Raw genomic sequence first — 16,854 nt, forward strand, 5'->3', positions numbered from 1 at the left:
TTAAAATGATAGGGTCCAGCAGTTTTGCATCTGTACCTCTTAGTACTTCACTGCCGTAGGTGATTGATGACTGAATTTTAACTTGGGCAACACGAAGCATTGGCAGAAAGGTAGAACCGGTCAGTTTGGTTTTGAGTTGTCTAAGTGTTGTCGCAATCAGCATGTCTTTCCTCTTAGTGGCCTCAGAGTGGTTTGAAAAGCGGTCTCCCCTGTCCACTATGACACCAAGATATTTATATTCAGCGCAATTCGCTATTGCCCTTGTTCCAAGGAACCAAGAGTGGGACTTTTTATTTCCGGTTATTGACAGTATTTTGGTTTTATCAATGTTGACTTCGAGAAAGTTCTCCACAGCATATCCATGCAGTGTATTAATGAGATGTTGTAGTCCTACTTTGGTGTAACTAACCAGGACCATATCATCTACATTGGATATGCTAGACAAGGTTTGACCCCCTAATCGAGGGGCGTGCGCATTGCAGGCTTCTAGAGCTGGTGGCAGGTCGGCTGTATATAAATTAAAAAGGATTGGTGCTAGAACACACCCCTGCTTGAGGCCTTTTGTTGTTGCTATACGCCTCGAAAGATGGGTACCATTTCCGAGCTTCACCTGAACCCACGTGTTGGAATGCAGTTCGATCAGGAGATTTAAAAGAGGTGCAGGGATCCCCCAAAGAGCTAATTTCCTCCAAAGAATAGCTAGATCAAAGCGGCTTTTGACAACGTTAAATTCCACAAGGCAGAAGTGAAGGGTTTGTCTAGTCAGTTTTGCTTTCTCGATAACTAATGATATTGCTAGGAGGTTTGTTGTGGTTCCGGCGTCTCTGCAAAATCCTGTTTGGCTGGGCGGAATTATATTATACTTGGTAGCCCATTCGCATAGCTGTATCAATAGAAGCCCCGCGAAATATTTCGCCACAACATCCAATAAGGCGATCAGGCGATAATTTTTTGGAAGGGTTCTATCCCCTGCTTGATAAATTGGTGATATAATGGAGCCCTTCCATGAGGCTGGCAGGCTCCTGGACTGACTGACCGAGATGAAGAGGGGGCCAGAGATTCTGACCAGTATTCCAAGCCATGTTTGAAGAGGGCTGGTGGAATTCTATTTGGCCCTGGTGCTCCATCTTTCCTCCCTTTAGAAATTAGTAACAGCGTTGATTTCAGTTGTCGCGTCTTCTTATGAATTTACTATTTGCAACGGATAGGCCACCTGGACGTCCTGGAGCATATTTATTCCGACAGCCTGATGGTTGAAGTGAATATCTAGGAAAGATTCCCAGGAATTATCTGTTATGTGAGATGTTAGTCCACCATGTTTAGGGTTTAAAAATGTGTTCAATGTAGACCAGAACCGTGCACTATTATTTCCTTTGGAGTCGTGATGATGTTTAGCCCAAAAATCATCTTCATTGGATCTTTTGATTTCCCACTTACGTTTTTTAAGATCGGCCTTGTGCTTACGAAGCTGTTGGAGAAGACCATTTCCCCCCCGGGCGTGTTCTCAGGAGCCTTAATAATTTATTTATGGCTTTTTTATGGTGTTTCAGGGCCGATTTCTAGGCGCTTGAAATCTTCCCTGGGACCGTGGGGCCATAAGACGGGAGGTGCCGTACTATAGTTGAGTATGAATTTGCAAAGGCGGCCGTAAAAGTTTCCCATAAAATGATTGGGTTACCCATTGGATAATTCAGGCTGTTTAGTTGTAGTTTTGCTGCCAGAAGTACCTCCTTGGTGTTTGCAACAGAAGACTTAATTCTTTTGAGATTTATAGTATGACATGCATGTGATCCTGTTGGATTGAGAGGAGCTAGGTCTGGAGAGGCAAGAATGATAACTTCCTGGGGCCGATGATCGCTGCTCCCTTTGTCTCCTAGGGAAAAACCTAGTATATAGTGAAAGAATGGGAGGGACACTATTGTATAGTCTATTGTGGAGGTTGCATTGCCTGAGTGGAATGAAGCGGCAGATGGTGAATCGTCAGCAAATCTACCATTTAGAACTCTCAGCCCGATATGCTCCAGATCTTCTAGCAGCTCTTTACCCATCTTGGGAGTTTTTCCCTGGCAACTAAGGGATTGAGTTGGGATATTCCAATAGAAAGACTGGGCCTGAATATCCTTGTTTGAGGAAGAGCCTAGGATGTATTGGTTAAAATCCCCAGACAGAATAAAAGTGGAGGGGGTGTGCGTAGTCATTAATTGAGGCAGATAGTCCATTAGAGATTTCGACTCCTGTTTTTTTCTTTTTTTGGATTAATGTAAATATTAGTCAGCAACACCTCTTCTTTTTCCCACTGAGGTTTAGTTTGATCTTGACAGTATTTATAGCTGGAGAGTGTGAAGTTAATTCCTGAGCACTGTGGATTTTTGTGATTTTGATGTAGTTAGCTAGACCACCCGCTAGCCGACCATATTTACTTTTCCTTATAGCTGCAGAATGAAAACAAGTATAGCCTTCTATTTGCACAGGCTCCTCTAGCCAAGTTTCCTGCAGTAGGATGATGTAGAATGATTTTGCGTATTGAAGGAATTCGGTGTCTACAGCCTTATTGTTTTGCCCATTTATATTCCATGAGCATAGTTTCAATAGCGGAATGTCCAGGTTCAAACCCGACCTCATTAAGTTACCCTGTCATTGTGGGTAACTGAAGGTATTAATTGTTCTGAAGGTCCGGAAGTAATCTGGGTTGTCTGAATAAGAAGCCATTATGCTCTTTTGAGTGTTCAGCGCCTGAGTTTTTAGTTGTGTTCGTCCCTGGGCACCCCTAAGCACTGATGTGGTCTTGGAGCTTTTCTGGGTTAGTCCATCTCGTGGTCTCTCAAGCAGGGGGAACTGATATCCTGCATTGTGGTGTAGGGCAGATTGGATCCCCCATGCTTTGAGGGTTGTCTGCTCCTCCAGGATTTTGTTTATAATTTCAGACGACCTCCAGGTTGCTTTTGTGGCTTCCGAATCCCGTGTTTTGTCGAATGTTATGAATTCTACTGAGAGGAGGTCAGATGAGCATAGATTGTTTAAGGTTTGTATAGTTCCATCTATTCAAAATGTCGAATGGACCCTTTGATTCATATTCTGGGGTGAAAAGAATAATGGTGGAGCTCCTAGTTTGATCTACCGGCTGAGCTGTTGGATACTTCCCCCCCTAGTTGGGTTCCTCTGTTATTGGTGATGGACTGTTGTTCGTATCCGGTAGAGACGTCACGGATACGAAGTCCTCGAGGCTTGAAAACTTTGGGAGCTTTGGAATCACCGTCTAGATAGGGATGTGGTTGGGCCTGACACCCCATGAGTCCAGTTGTGGTGGATTCCTCACCCAATGGTTGAGGCGGGGGGAGGGTTGTCATAGATTCCGGTGCCAGGTTGGGGCCATGCATAAGTGGTGCCTCCCTTAACTCATTTGACGATGGTTGTCTAGAGGGACTGGCATCCTTCCCCTTACTAATTCCGCTAGGGTCCATAATTCTTTGGGTGCTAATTTGGCTGCTAGACTGGGCCCTGCCAGCCTCCAATTTTGGAACTTCTTTAATTGCCACTACGTTCCCCCCAAGTCTTGATTCGCTGGACTCAGCGGATGTTTGTTCTGAGCATGTGTGAGATGCTGTAATAGGTTCAGATTCTGGTGACTGCTGTCTGGTTTCAATCCTAAATAGAGGATAGACCTCACGAGGATTTGACGTTGTTTTTTTTATTACGACCTTTCCTTCTCAGTTGATGGCGACGCTTGGCATTCTAAGTTGGATTTTGATCCTCGGAAAGTGAGGGGGAGCATTTGGGCAAGTCGCCCGCTGGAAAGGCTGATACGATTTTGTCTGCAGTGTTGGCTGCGATATAATCCTCTTTTGAGAGGTCGAGACTGACTGTTGTGCAGGGGTTGGCGTAAAAGTCCCCTTTATGAGGGCCCTTTGGCAGGCCTTCTATCAAGGTGGATACTATTTCCGGGAGTGACGATAATTTGTCAACAATTGGGCCATAGCTGCAGATCAGCTTTGCTTCCTGCTGAGCTCTGCCGATTAAAAGATTTAGTTGGCCAAGTTTCTCGTCCATCCGCCATACAAAAAGGGCCAAGGTATCAAGTAGGGTCAACTGTAAGTCCATTTTATCAGGTTTGTTGCATTGTGTTTAAGAGAATGTCCCATGTGTTCGAAGCATTCGATGCTTGGGTCCCGGGTTGGGTCCCAGATTGACTTGAGGGACCGGGGAATGTAGAAAAGGCGGAAGAACTTTGTCGAATTATCAAGTTAGAAAGAGTTGCCTCCTGATCAAAGACCTGATTAGCACACTGATTTTTGTTAGCTTTAACTATGGACAGAGGTTGTTTAACCGGGGTGACCAGGGTGTAAGAAGCAAGTAAATCCACCCATTCCTGTTATCCCAAGTAGGTGAGGTTAACAGGGTCACATCACCCTGAATCCTGTGTGGTTTCTGCGGCCTCATTTGGATACTCGGAGTGCCCTTTTTATCTACATTTACTCCAGTAGGCGATTGGCTAGTCTTGAAGGCTTCCAGGTGGTGGGGGGAGACGTTGGTGGTCTTTGAGAGGTCGTTTGAATTGGGTCCGCTAGGATCCTCTTACCCTCGGTTAGGATTTTTGCCACGGTTAGTCGTAAAGCTGAGCGAAGGTAGTTTTTCCTCCCCCTCGCCTTCCTTTTGCAGGGCGACTGAGCTGCTAGTACCCCTGTTGTCAGATTCCATTTTGCCTGTTTTTTCATGTGCGGGCGAACAAGCCATAGGTAAAGGCATATTGGTGATGTCAGGGACCTGAACCGAAGATAGTGATGCTAACGGTTCCTGAGGGGATAGGGGCAGTAGAGGATCCTGAATGCCCAAAATGTTACCACTAGATGAGAAAATGGATGAAGGTGGGTCCTTTTAAAAGTTGAAATTTTTAAGTTATTTTTGGTTGATGGTTCTGGGGATGGTGAACTCCAGCCTGAAGAGCTGGATCGCTGTGAGTACTGGCTTCATCTGAAGACGCATCCAAACTCACACAGGCTGGTTTAATATTTCCGTTTTGTGTGACCTTAGACTTTGTTGCGGGCTGGCCTCTTTTTCTGCCCCACTTCATAGCTGTGTATGCTCCAAAAGACTCCCAGGAGCCCAGGAGCTCTCAAAGTGACTACTTCTGTATCACACTCCCCTACCCATGAGCCTGACTTCGTAGGGCCCTTGTGGAGATTTTCAAAGGTTTGGGGAGTCTCGCCGGAAAACACAGAGAGCCAGACAAAACCACAGCTGAAGACTTGAAGACTTCAAGTGCTCCGGGGCTGTTCTGACACGGCTCAGTGGATATAAGGTGGTGGCAGAAGCCGTGAGGGATAGGCCAGGGGGGGAGGCAGCGGATGTGCGGTCATACAAGCCCCCCTAGGGGCTGTAACTGTAGCCGTAGCCTGTAACCTGGGCTCTGCTCCGCCACTGCTCTCAGCGGCAGCTGCTCTCAGACGAACTCACCGCGCTCACTGCACCTCCAGGTTCACCTCAGCTCAGCTACCGTCGGCCCTTTTACTCTGGGCTCTGGGCTCAGCTCACCGCCACCGCCTGCAGAATGATGGCCTCCACACAGTGCCTCCACTCAGTACCTCCACACCTCTGCTGCCGCGCTGGTCCCCGGTTTTCGTTCTCCTTTCGCCTCTGCCACTGCTCCAACCCCCATAGTCACTGGGCTTGCCGGCCGCCGACCGCCGAACTGCTGGTGGATGCTGGCGGATGCTGACAAGGCGGCAAAAGTTGCTGGTGAACCCCGGATAGGAGGCGAGGAGGCGAGGGCAAGGGCAGGGGGGAGCTGGAGGCATCGAACCAAAGGCGCAGCAAAGCAGCAACACAGCGACACTGTGTCCACGCTGCCGCTCTATCTCTCGCTCGCTCTGCAGGTTGATCCGGCACATGCGCTGAGCAGTCTCACTGACTTGGAATAAAAGGAGTAGAATTAAGAAGAAAGAATTCAGAGACAAATTCATTAAAGCGTTTAAGAAAGTAGGAATCTTTAAGAAGATAATTATTAAAACACCAACGGCGAGATTTGGGTGACGAAGAAGGAAGATCTAAATTAATCAGGACAGGAGCATGATCAGAAATAAGAATGGGGCCAATCTCTGCCTTAATGAGGTAAGAAAGAAGGTGTGGTCTTAACATTTTTTAGTTAATTCTAGAAGTAGAGTTATGAGCAGGGGAATAAAAAGTATATTCAAAACTATCTGGATTAAAATTTCTCCACGCATCCACCAGACCTCTTGCAGAAATGATCTTAGCAAAGGTTTTTTGCATGTTGTTGGGAATGTACCTGGAGGAGGACTTCCTATCTGTGAAGGGATCCATAACTTGGTTACAATCCCCCCTACCATAAGATTAGGGCTCGAGCATACATGTAAACTGTGGGACATGGATTTCCAGATTTGCGAATCAATGCCTGTGGGGCCGTAACTATTAAGTAAGGAAACGTGGGAACCATTAATGAGAGTATGAAGAAGGAGCCATCGACCATCCTCATCCTTTTCTTCTTTTTCTATCGTGAGGGATATGGATTTATGAAAGAGATTTTCATGATTTTTCCGATCTTTAGAAGGAGAACAATAGACATGTCCCACCCATTGCTTTTTAAGAGAGATAACATTACTTGCATTAAGGTGGGTTCTTGTAACATAGCAATTTTGCACTGGTGTCTAGATAAATAAGTAAGAACTCATTGCTTTTTATCAGGATTACGCAAACCTTTCACATTCCATGAGATAATCCGAATATTATCAGTCATTACAGGTCAAATAAAGTTAACAACGTTATTAATATCAATAAACAATTCAATCAAATTGTATTATCAGTGTAAGGGAAACTAGTAACAAGACCATAAATGTATTGAGAAATATACATTTGAGAATAAAAATATAGATAAATGCAATAAAGCGGATATAAATGAACATGAAGAAGAAGGAGATATGGAAGAAAAATGGAGAAATAAATGAGGGAAAGAGAAAAAAGGGATAATAGATAAACATGTAAGAATAAGGAAATAAATCCAGAGAGTAAGAGAAAGGGAAAGAAAGGTAAAGCAAAAGAAAAGGGAAAAAGGAGAAGAGGTGGAAAAGAGAGAGAACAAGAAGCAGATGATAAAAAAAAGAAAAGTTGACTGGAAGCCGTGAGGCTTCAGTCAAGAGAGACGGAATAGAAATCCATAGTGAAGAAATTAACATGTGGAGGTGGGGAACTGCGGGGGAAGGCAGACGACAGAACCAATACCGACATCGAGATCCATCAGAGTATTAAATAAAATAATGAAATAAACAAGAGTTAATCTATCATAGAATTACAAATCAAGGGAGACCAACAACCCAGAAAAGAATAAAATTAGTGGGCATGAAGGACCAAATAACAACTAAATACGAAACACTTACCAAACAAAGAGAATTTCTTGAACGCTAGGACCAAGATGAAAGGGCAGGGAGAAGGGAGACATGTAGGAGTGGAACCGATACAAAAGGAAGGACAGCTACAAGGGAAAACAATGAGAAAAGACAATGTGAATTAACATGAGAAGAATCATCAGAAAATTTAAATGGAGATATAAATCTCAGAAACAAACGCATAACAAAATGCCATGTAGCACAAATTGTTTTTTTAAGAAAGTATTTTGCTTCCTTTTGCTCCACGTTTGAACCCAGCCCATTCAGGGCTCTATAACTTTAGCACTAATGTCTGTCTTTTCATTATATTTAAGATGAGACCATAAGTCCCTAAAACCACTCCTGTCATTACAATAGAATGACAGTGGAAGTCTAATAGGCACAGAGACGAAGCCCTGTATATTGTTACTTTGGTTTTCCTTCTTTTTTCATTTTGCGAATGCATTACATTGATAGAATTCTATCTTTTTAATGTTTCCTTTCTGAAAATGGCATGATGTGCCCTGATTTGGGTGTTAAGTGCTTTTAACATGGTGTATTGCATTAAGCATTAACTGAGCCTTCTTTCATGTTTACCATTGTTTTAAAACATGCACGCGCACTTTTTCACTTTAAAATGGTGTAACTTTATCAAAGTCATTGACATTGACAAAGCCAGAGCGGCGAAACACGTCTGTAAACACTGGAGGGGGGTTTTCTATCCATGAAATAAATGCATAATTGCATGGACTTGCGGTGTGCTCCTGTTTGTGTCGGCTGACACATTTTCAGTGGACTGTGCTTGGATAACAAAATAACAGTACACCTCAGGGACCTCCAAATTCCATATCGTACCCTTTTGGGCGAGATATGAACTGTCGCAAATCTTCAGGACGGTCAAAAGAATATGATCTCTCTTTATTAGTAACTTTGAAAAAGCAAGAATGAACTAGTCCATATCTGACTTTCATGTATCTAAGAGCCGGGCAAAAAGAAAGGAAGTCCTTGTGACGAGCAGCGGTGGCGAGAGAAGAAAACTTTTTGACCAGCCTACAGCATCTGCTTTCTCGATTTTGCTGCTGAAATTACCATTATCAGTTCTGTGTATTCCAGAAACAAAACAATTATCCCTCGAGGACGATGTACAGACGATGTACAGACAATGACGAATTCGCAGGTTTAGGGCCAATACGATGAGCACTTTGTAAGTTGAGATTTGTGCCGTCCTTGACACCAACAATCTTGGGTATGTGAGCTTTGAGAAAGGCCAACATATCGGACCCCTCTTCACCTTCAGGAATACCATAAATTCGAAGATTATTGCTATTTTTTAAGTCTTCAGTTTGCGACTTAAGGAGAGCAATCTCTTTGGACATGGCCGCTACTTGAGGTATCAAATCTTGAGCATCACTGATCCTCTGTTCCATCACAGATACTCTTGAGTCCAAATTAGACCACTTCTCATCTAACCTTTGAAGTGTAGCATTAGTGTAAATAACAAAAGGTTTTAACAACTTGATCTCCTAAATAAGGTCCTCCATTGTAATGGGTAGTGGCAACTTGGTAGGTGAATTAGGTTCTTTCTTCTGTCTTTTAGGAGGAGCTGAAGTATTAGAGTCCTTTCGAGAGGAAGACATATTTGTTGAGGTTGATTTCAGACCAGGCGAGGAAGAAGACTCCATAACGTTGAAATGGAGAACTGCAAAATTGTGTTGCACAAAAGAAACGAGTTGTAAATCCTACACCAGCCGTCAAATTTCAATTCCTGCAATAACACCTCTATATCATGTGGTATTTTTTGACAGGAAATTCTGGTATATAGTAGACTTTAGGAAGATCAGACACAGCTTGGGAGTGAGTCGGACATAAAAAGTAGTGCCAATGTACCATTAGAATTGGTATTGGCAGTTTGTGGCATATTAAGGCATTTGCTAGGCAGAGAAGCTCCTCTGAAAAGGTAATATAAACATTGTGAGGAAAAAACCTTCATCGACGCTCAGAATGTTGAGGGAACACAAAACGGTTGTTGTAAGAATTCTTTGTAGAAGCACACTTCGTAGTGGATGACCTTCCAGATATTTGAAGATGAAAAATATTAAATTGGCAACAATTATGCTCATAAAGCGCACAAAATGCGGCAGAAAGAGTTGCAAAAGTGGCGTATTTGCATATTACCAACTGCCGAATTGGTACGTAGCCGCGTATAAAAACAAAAATGGAGGCTGCGATCCTCTCAGGGAGCACACCGCATTCAAAAGATAAAATTCAGGCGATTACGGGATCCCAGCCATACGAAAAGTGTATCCCTGCAGACAGCGGACACTCCGGCAGCCGAATTCAGCCTCCAATGCCGCCAGGAAGCAACTTCGTCAGCTACCCATCTCAAAACAGTGGAGGTCCGCCCGCCGCCATCCCCGTTGGTGTCCAAGCCACGCCCCCTCATTGGAACGTTTGTTCAAATGAAGTTTCCCTTTGCGGATATAAACTTGTGTGTCTGTAGCTAGTCACATTACCATTGACACAAACCACTCATGACATCTCTCTGAGACTTGGACAGATGGAAAGTGGCCAGGAATAGCAGTGATAAATACCAGTGAAGTCACCCACATTTGGCAGCTATCCCCCCCACCCTCCATTTACCTTCTGTCAATAAAATCCATCTTTGAAACTTACATTGCTCTCCAAAAAGTGTTCATTTTGCATTCGCCTTAATGGGAGTACCCTCCTTTAATGCCTGACCACTCATATTTTTGAGTCAAAAGGTCAATTGGTATGGTGATGGAATTATCATTTATTGTCATTATCCCAAGGCCTGAGGTATTGATGTTTACAAAGATTAACCAAAACTCCCTCATACCTCTTTACTCCCTAGCGTTAGCTGTGGTTGAGCATTCTGCGCCTATTCAATGGCAAGTCCCCAAGATAGGGCAATAGGTGTAGTCTTGCTAGTCTTTCTGGATTATGTTTTTTAAAACATTTATTTTTCAGTTTTAAACAACATAATACAGCATTTGATGGAGTACGGTATTTAATGCATGACCAGCTACACAGGACATGGCATTCTTGCGATTATCCAACACTCAAACATCATGTTTGGTTCACCCACTTTCTGGATCATCTAATTTTGTGTTATGTTAAGACAACTTTTAAAGTGCAACTCTTGCCCTGCAAAGGCATCCTGGCACTCGAGCCAACAAGACCTCACTCCAGATCCCTCTTGCACTCATTACTCACAGAGGATATTTTCAGAGCTTTTCTGAATGAGAGGTATGTGTCAGATTTTTTGAGTGAAAGGTAGGAGTGCATTACAGAGCCCGGCTGCCAAAAAATATAAACATGGTCGCCTCACCTGATCTTCATAACCCAAGGCAGTACAAGAATACAAGCTTGCGCTGCACAAGTGGGCACCAAGGAGCATACCTTCGGAATTTCTCTTGTAAGTATGTGGGAGATAGTTTGTAAAATGCAAGATGCACTATGTTGTTTTGAACCCAATTCTCCTTTGTACTGGTAACCACTGTAGTTTCTTTCTGAATCCCGACACTTGCATTTTTCTCCTCAGCCCATGAATCAATTGGATCACTGGGTTTGAGACACTGTACCTTCGCTGAATAGCCTTTGTGATACTTATGCCCAGGTAATTGCAGGAATCCAACCTTGATAGAATTAGAGCCTGAGCAAGGACTTTCTATCCAACTTGAGTCAGGAGTAGGAAGATCATCTTCAGTAATTTAAGACAGAAGAATCCTGTGGCACAGATTGGTTGATTTGGTCCTTTAAGGTTAATTACTCATCAGGCCAGATCTCTAGGTTTTTCACCACTGTACGTGGCACCAGTGGTGATCCAAGATCCTTGGGCCACCAAGTATCTCACCACGTTAACTAGCTTGAGCCAAAATCCCAGTGCTTTGGTTTCATATGAGTTCAATTTCAAGTCAGTATTGTGTATTCTGCTGGCAGTAGCAGAGAGGTGCTCTTTAAAGGAGCTCCTATGCTTTAAATGCCCATCTCCACTACCTCTGACTATGTGAATAAAATACATTTAGATAAATTGCATGTAAATATATTTTAAGTGCACACCCTTGACAACATGGCCAGGATCCATTACTCCCAGACCCCTGCCTTTTCTCCAGGTCCTGGGCCAGGTTTTATGTAGCTGATGGCACTAGAAGCTGATGCTAAAATGTTCCCTCACTGTCCCAGACCGTAGACATTGGTGCTTTCATAATTTAACCAAGATTTTTGTAGTTTAATCAACTGTAGTGCTGTGGTTGAGTAGTCAAGACCTGCTCTAGAACAGCGGTCCATGCATTGCCTTTAGGTCCTGGGACAGGGGGAAATAAATGGAAAGCATCAATGCTGGGTGTTTTTGTTTTCCCACAGACCCAAGGCTTTAGATACTGTTGCATGCAAATAGTTAGCCGTGTAATAGCTTTGCCCTTGACTCACCACTGATAGCTGTAGCAGAGCTGTCATGTCTTACACTAGCAGGTTTTTAGAGCTTTGGGTTAAGGTAAAGTGTTAAACAATTAATTATATGGATAATGATGGGTCATAGCCCGCGATATAGTTGAATACTTGATTCACAGATTCCTGGTACAGACAGTGGCGTAACACAGGCCCCCACAGTGCGGAGCCCCTCCAAGCTGCAGGGGTCCCCCTCAGCACAGTACTCTTGCCTGAAAGCGCCTGATTAAATTGGAGAGGATGCCCTCCTTGTACCTTGCAGGGGGGCCCCCTCAAGTTTGTTACGCCATTGGGTACAGGCACAGAAGACCCTGTAACTCCATCCGGCACCTGTCCTGACCGCACACTTCTCGCAGCCTCATCCACTTTGCATTCTACTCACCCGCTCGCATTCCACCACACCATTCCATCATTACATATAAACACTCCACAGTCCGGACAGGATTACAACTCATCTTTCCCTTAACACAGAAAGAAAAAATATATATTAAGAACAAAATAATATGTACATAACTTTTTACATGCAATAAAGAACGGTTAAAGGATTTAACACATCCAATAACATGGACCAAGAAAAGTTAGTACAACCAAAGCACACAAGGGTAACAATATCCTAAAATGCTTACGATCTACATATTCTAATGATCTACATATTCTAATGATCTACTTATTCTTCAACCAAGTTGGTTTCCTTACAATTCTACCAAATCTCCCACTTCCATTTCTCTCGCGTTCTCTTCAGACGATGGACAGTCTGACATCCAGGACTTTAAGTGGGCTGGGTCCTGCCAGTGCTCAGCACGGCAGTTCTAAAAAGCAGGTGCTGAGACAGGTCTCTATCGGGCTCTCCATTTTTGCCCTCACTCTCAGGATGAAAAACAGCCGCAGCCGCTACAGGTAAGAGCAGTGGGGCAGTGGGGCAGGTGAGGGGGATATCGAAAGAAGATCACAAGGGAAAATTAAATAAATAAATACTTACCTGCAGTGGCCGCGGCTGGTGAAAAAACATGATCTTAACTCTGCAGTAGTGCCACCTTTCATTCATATCCTTAGAGGTAACTTCAAAGAGACACGTTATAGTCCTTTCACGTCTCATCATTTCAGCGCTGAAGCATTTTCAATACTATATACAACAAATCCATAGCTGTTGCTAATTTCTTAGGCAACTATCAATTGGCAAAGCCAATAGTCCTGGCTTGTTGAATGGGTTATGTTACTTGTTGTAGTATACCTCGATGCAATGATAGTTACAGCAAAATACCGGACGGGCGGCACACAATGCTAAGCACAGATTTTGAGTGTAAATGTTTTTAAGCCACGCCCTTAATTACATCGGCCTTTGAGATCCCCCCAGTTTTTTCATCCCACTTAAAGCCCTGTTGACATCATCTGCCACGAATGACTGCATTCTTTCAATGCCTGTGGGACAACATCCTCAAAACAGGGGGATTAATAGACCACTGCAACTTCTAACTGTATTCAATGCATGCAGTGAACACCTCCTGTACATCTCTGGAAACCCGCAGAGCTTGGCATTGTAAGGCATGATCAGACAGATTCAACAATATAGTATAATACAAAAGTTCTGTCTCTTACACCTGTTCCTCTAGTCACATGCCTAAGCACAACTCTTACACAACAACAACTCTCTTCCCATACAGGCCCTGCAGTATATGGCAGTCTTACAACCACCACATAGTTTATGGGCAACCCATTAACCCCTCGGGAGCTAGGATTTCAACAATCTACATGGTAAATTGCTAGCAAGTGGATCATTTGTAAAAATATTTAGCTCTTACAGCACAGTGTAGCATGCTATAAGAGCAAGCATTTGCAATGCAATAGGTCTCACATTTATGAGAGTTTGAGCTTTTAGCATATTAAATGACAATGCCTTTTATTTATGTCTTGTTTTTAAAATAGATAAATAAAAGGCATTATAATTAGTGGTAGTGATTCCGTGGATAAAGAAAATGATGTCAAAGTAGTAGTGAAATTATTGTTTAAGACAAGCAGATTACACTTCTTATTTTGCACCTTCAGAACTTACTACCAACGTATTTTCAATTTTTTTTAATAAAACAATATATAGCTTACTAAATGGTTTAGTTCATGAGTTTCCTTGTAACACATTACAGCAACTGATAAATAAAAAGTGGTATTTTAAGAAAAAGTTGTGTGTAACCTACCTTTGTCATATTTCTTGTACAAAGTACCTATAGCACATGATCTTAATTGTAGGTTGATTTACTAAATTTACTTATACACTTACTTCGCTCACTTTCTAGTCTTTCGGAAAGAGATTTTTTGTTTTATGATTCATAGACCCCTCCCTTTTCTAAGTATCAGGGTACCTCCCTCACATTTTGGCAGAGTGGAGAAAATAGTCATTAGCCAATTATACCTTGGAATTCCAACACATTATGACTCAGAAGAATGACAGACTCCCAATCCAAATTTAGTTTGTTTATTGCAAAGCCAGGAACAACTGAACATGTAAACACCTCAAGATGAGGGTATAGAAATACATTGGAACCAATACAAAGCCAAACCTACAGGTGATATTAAGATGGTGCAGCATACCCAAAATAACCAATTCAAGAATCAGGTAACATAATATTTCAGCGTCCTTGTCCAGAGTCCCCCTCATTGGAGGCTCATAGGTAAAAAGCAATTGTCTATTCCTACTCTACCACTAATGGTGGATGTGACATCCCTACTCAACGTTTCCTAAAGGCAATTCTAAAAAGGTTTCAGCTCGTGAAGGCTTCCTAAGAAGACCATTCACTTTAAATGGGTCAAGTATCATGAAGCTACAGAGCTTGTTCTAAGATGCTTTATTCTCTCAAGGCAAGGCAGAAGTCCCCGGACTCTGTCCCTAACTCCAATTCAAGAACGGGAACAAACTTTCCAGCAGACAATGCAATATCACTTTATTGACACAAGGCACCTACTCGTAGGTAACTTTCCATGCGATTATGATGCTCCCTGGCCTTGGTTCGATGACCTTAATTCCCAGGCTCTCTCCGGTGAGAAAGAACACCATCCCACATTATCAGCATCGCCATTCAACGTATCTTCTCCTCCATCAGACTAACTCTGAAGGCAAAGAAATTATTGTAACTAACAAATACGCATTTCTCCACTCGCAACAGAAAACGTGAGAAAGAGCAATTTCTGTATACACATGAATTCTACAAGCAAACCTTTCTCGAGAGCAACAGTTAAAGTAAATACATGATAGGCCTACAGAATTTGGTCACTTTAAGAAACTCTATGTAATTAAATAAAACACACATGTACATAGGCATTGCTACTGTGCGCAATTTAATCAATGCGTTAAATAAACCTACAAATTATAACATTCATTAGTCAGGAAAACAATTCTCTATGTTAATATTTTCCGTCTAGTCATTCATAATTGAAATGATGAATTCTTCGCGTTATGCAAAATATACCTATCACTTCACCTTACATGTTATTACAGTACACGATCTAATAAGACAACTGTTAACACGATGAAAAGTATATGCAGGTGTGGACTACTCATGATTATGACCCACCCCTACAAATGCCAGAGCAAAATTGAGCTCTATCCCTATAAGGAGTACTGGTGACCACTTTTGTTAAAATATTCTCCTTCTACCTCTTGGCCTCTGCCTCATGAGCCTTGGGGGCAACTACGATCTCACCGGGATTCCTGCTGACAGAAGCTTCAGTGCTAGCTACATGAGGGTCAAACAGATTTGTGAATACAATATCTGGGGCTACTGTTACCTTGGCATTAGAGTTGGTATGACCAGTTTTAGAGGCGGCAGGTGAGGGGATGCATTCCAGCTGCTTCCCCTGTGGTTACTCTGGCTCACGGTACAGCTCATATTAGTGCTAAATGCATTTGTAAATTGTTAGATCCCGTATGGCAGCACAACATCTCTAAGACAGCTGCACACTTAGTTAAGTACTGCATGGTATGCCTGATGCATAAACCTGGAAAGGGTACCCCTATAACGCCTGGTAATTTTGCACCACCCACTTTCCATATTTAACTGATCCAAATGGATTGTATGGAATTAGAAAGATGCAATAATCTTAAGTATGTTTTGGTGGTTGTTTGTGCATTCAGTAAATGGGTTGAGGCTTATCCCACTAAAAACAATATAGCTATTACAACTGCAAAGGTGCTCCTGAAGGTGTTTTTTCCTAGTTTCGGCTTGCCCCGAGTGATCTGGAGTGACAACAGAAGTCATTTTAATGCAAAAGTGATCCAATTGAGTTGTGAGGGTCTTCACGTTAACAAAGAATTCCATGCTGCTAATCATCCTCAGTCAGCGTGTTTGGTTGAGAAGTACAATGGTACACTCAAATTGAAATTGGCAAAAATTCGGGAGGCGACAGGGTTACATTGGCCCGATGCTTTACCATTAGCACTTTTGTCAACAGGAGCGACAGCTTACTCTAGAATAGGAGTCACCGTACAAGGTTGTGTTTGGATGCTGGGCAAATGTCTGGGGTGTCTCACGCCCTCGTCGGTTCTCTGAAATTGAGTATCCTATGTTACTTGATTATCTTGGCCCGTTAACAGAAAGTTCACGTTATATTCACCAACAGTTTTGGGAGTCCCTGCCTAATACACCAGAGGGACCCGGCCATGACATTCAGGCTGGAGATTTTGTTCTTCTCCGGATTTTTCAGCAAATGAAAAGTTTGGAGCCGCATCGGGAGGGGCCTGAGCAGGTCTTACTGGTGAAGCGCACCCCTGTGAAAATTGCTGGCTGCATGAACTGGGTTCTTGCAAGCCACTGTCATAGAGGTCCTTTGCCCTTACCCTACAACCAGTGGGTCAAGGATGGCATCGAGTGCGAACAAGTGGGTCGCTTTCTTCCCTTTAGCAATGCCCAACTAACATTGACACAAACGTTTAAGGACAATGAAGATGTGCTGAATGCGGCTGTTCATTTGGAAATGGGAGCTATCTAAGAGCCCTTATTTGTTGATCATTCTATGCCTGAAGCTG

This window comes from Lissotriton helveticus, chromosome 1_1, assembly GCF_964261635.1.
Source record: "Lissotriton helveticus chromosome 1_1, aLisHel1.1, whole genome shotgun sequence".
NCBI classification, from domain to species: domain Eukaryota; kingdom Metazoa; phylum Chordata; class Amphibia; order Caudata; family Salamandridae; genus Lissotriton; species Lissotriton helveticus.